Here is a 3810-nt window from a genome sequence, read left to right as displayed (position 1 = left end):
TTTAAATTGGTTTATTTTATTATTGTTTAGTTTTAAGGGTTCATTGTATATTTAGACAATAATCCTTTATCAGCTGTATCTTTTGCAAATATTTCTCCCAGTCTGGCTCGTATTCTTGTTCTCTTGACATTGTCATTCAGAGAGTAAAATTTTTATTTTATTTTAATGAAGCGCAACTTATTAAGTCTATCTTTCCTAGATTGTGCCTTGGGTGCTGTGTCTAAAAAGTCATAACTTGCCCTAGCTGGTTTGGCTCAGTGGATGGAGCATTGGCCTGAGAACTGAAGGGTCCCGGATTCGATGTCAGTCAAGGGCATATACCCCAGTTGCAGGCTCCTCCCTGGCCCGGGCCCTGGTCTGGGCTGGTGCAGGAGGTAACCGATTGAGATGTGTTTCTCTCACATTGATATTTCTCTCTATCTTTTCCCTGTCTAAAAATCAATGGAAAAATCTCCTCAGGTGAGGATTAAAAAAAAGTCATCACTGTATCCAAGGTCATCTAGATATTTTCTCATGTTATCTTCTAGGAGGTTTATAATTTTGCATTTTATATGTAGGTCTGTGATTCATCTTGAGTTAATTTTTGTGAAAGGTTTAATTTAAGGTCTATGTCTAGATTCATTTATTTTTTGCATGTGGATGTTCAGTTGTATTAGGTTTTAATGTTCGTTTTATGACCTGTTTTTGTGTGATAAAAACTTTGAAAACTTCATTACATTTATTTTAAAGTAAATTGCACAGTTAAGCTTAGAAATAGCTATAAAAGACAAATAATCAAGAATTATAACCACAATGTTTATGAAAAATAACCTTTATAAAAGCATTTGGTGAATATACAACACAACTTTCATAGAAATCAGCATTTCCTATTACATTTTAAATGAATTCTTACTGGAGAAATAGTGATTTCACAACTAACTTCAGTAGTATTAGTAATTATTTATTGGACAAATTCACACCTAAATCTAAACAAAAAAGATGCTATCTGTAATAGGATGACATAGTTCCTTATAATAAAACCCAAGTTATTGCTTTATAGAAATGAGAGAAAAAGAAAAAGCAAGACAAATATCTAGCATGTTCATTTAGCCTCTAATTTTAATAATTTATATATTAATCTTTGTATACCCTCTTTAAGCATTACTGCTAAAAATAGCCTAAGTCTAGGGGCTTACTGTAGAATGTTAACTATCCATCCTTTAAATGTGAAAAATGCAGGTGTACCATTTTCACACCAAAAAGGATTTGAGGTGTGAAAGGTTTTTAATAAACATTGTCTGATATTGTGATACATTAAATGCTTATTTTGTCAAAAGGCAAATAATACCTTTTACACTGTGAATTGTTAGGGTATAAAGTCAAAATTTGTGGTATGTGTATGTATATGTGTACCTGTATGCATACAAATACTGTTTTTTCCATGTACATAATGAGAAGGTAAATACTTTTTTCCAGAACTTTGAGAACTGCATATGTACATCTCTTCCTAAATCAACACAACAAGATGGTGTTAAAAATAATTAAATACACCCCAAAATAAGAAGAACAGAAATCATTCACAAAAAAAGTATGCATATGGACAAGAAACTTAAGTATGTGTGTAGAGAAGTTAAATCGATTAAAGTTTTCCTGGATGTAGCTCCATGCACACATTATTTCAATAGCTTATCCTTTGGGGAGCTTAAAAGAACATATTTTGTTTTTTTCTATCTTAGGTAGATTATTTATATTATTAACATAAGTAGATTTCCCCTTTCTCTTTCCTCTCAACCCCTGATCCATTTTCCAATTCCCCACTGATTCTATGTCAGCATGCTCTGTTTTTGACTAGACAAATAGTATACAGATTTATTCCTACAGAAACAATCTCTGGTAAAATCGTAGAGTATCTGCTTGAATAATACCCAAAAGTTAACTGCATGCTTTCCACTGGCCAGAAATAACTCACAGCAAATGAATCCACAAACCAGTCAATGGAATATTATAACCCTCTTAGGGGAGCCATTGTACTATAGGAGAAATTTGAGGCAGTGAACCAGCCTTTATTTTACACACACACACACACACACACACACACACACATGCGCGCACACACATGCACACACTTTACTGTGTATGGTAAAACTATGGTAAGAAAATGTCAGACTATTGAGCTGAAAAAAATTTCCACTTGAAGTCACATAATGTTATCTTAATATTCAATTCATTTACATTGTATCATGATAATTTATTTAAAATCATATTATTTATTTTTGTAACACTGACAATGAAAGGATTACAATAATTCTAAAAAAAGAATGGACTGCTGTTACTTCTTAGATATAAACTGACATGGATTAGAAAATTGGTAATATGGGATCTGTGTTCCTTAAACCACATACCAGAACTTATTTCAGGGGGAAAAAAATCTCACACTTTTAGTGCTTGCAAGCATTCTGTATTTCTGAGATCATCTATATAAGCATTAATTTGACAAATCTCTTTTACTAGGTTACTTTGGAATTTGGTGGCAGGGCTAGGGCGGAAAGTATGGAAAAGAGAAGATGAAAATAAAAATTTTTAGAAATAAAACTCAAATTTGTCAAATGGGAAAAATCATTAACTTTTCAAGTAAGAATGCTTGACTATTGTTATATCATGGTTCTGCCAATATGCAGATTCATCACTTTATGCTGACTTTTTGTATTATTTTTGGAAGCTCAAACATATTTGAAACTTTCTGTGGATATATTGGGAGAGTATCTAATGTGCCTGGAAAAAAAAAAAGGTAAATTTTTTAAGGAAATCAGTGCAAAGTTAAATGTGGAAACATTCCCAATTTACATGAATACAATTTAAATGTGTCCCTTAAATCTAAATGTCACTAAGAATGAACAGTCTCCCTTCCAGTTCAGAGATCTGGAAAATCTTTTCCACTTCCATGATGATAATCCAGGGTATTTCCAGACCTTTGTTTCCTATTACACTTGACTGCCTTCTATCTTATCACCTAAAATCTGATGTGTCCTAGAATATCTATATACTTAAACACAAACACACACAAACTTAACACAATATGTACATTGTGTTCCCTTTAGCCCTAGTCATTTTTCTTAGTTCAGCGAAACTCTGGGCTGGCCAAATCTCTTCAAGGGCAGATTTACTATGTCAAGAATGACAGTGACAAAGGACAAGATGCAAGTGAGGAGAACACACCCCTGTCTCCCACCATGTCCAGCCCACGTCCCCTGAGAATATGGATCTCATCCCATCATCCTTCGTTCAGAGCTGATGCTCCAGGAGATACAAGGAAGTGATGACATTTGCTGCTGGTTATAGTCACTGACTACACAGGACCTCCACGGGAACCTCGCCTCCAGTTTCTGTACCTCTTGGAGTTATTATTCCTGTGTGCTTTTATGTCTATGTTCTTAATGCAGAAGACAAAAAAAGAAAAAGGATTAGAAGGAGATAAAAATGGAGCCCTGTTTACCTAGACTTTTCTTTCAGTTTGCTAAGAAGTATGAAGATTTTTTAAAACTTCAGTGGGCTACTTTGTTCTCTATCAAGGACAGGAGAGCAGAAAAAAGAGCTATTGAGTTCACTCTGCTCATTAAAGGAGACAAAATAAAGTAGTCTGATGAGAACAGGCAGAGCCAGCATAGGGTTATTACGTAGCCAGATTCATGGCCTCAGAGGAACACAAAAAAAACACAGGAAGATTCTTGGAGAGAGAAGTATGCTCCTAATGGAGCCTTCCTTCCAACCGCATTTCCACTTCTCTGGTCCCCCCAGACCTCTTGTCCCAGATGTGGAACAACCAACAGTCGT

Source organism: Eptesicus fuscus, chromosome 14, assembly GCF_027574615.1.
Source record: "Eptesicus fuscus isolate TK198812 chromosome 14, DD_ASM_mEF_20220401, whole genome shotgun sequence".
In the NCBI taxonomy this organism is placed as follows: Eukaryota; Metazoa; Chordata; class Mammalia; order Chiroptera; family Vespertilionidae; genus Eptesicus; species Eptesicus fuscus.
Note: the sequence above shows the minus strand (reverse complement) of the source record.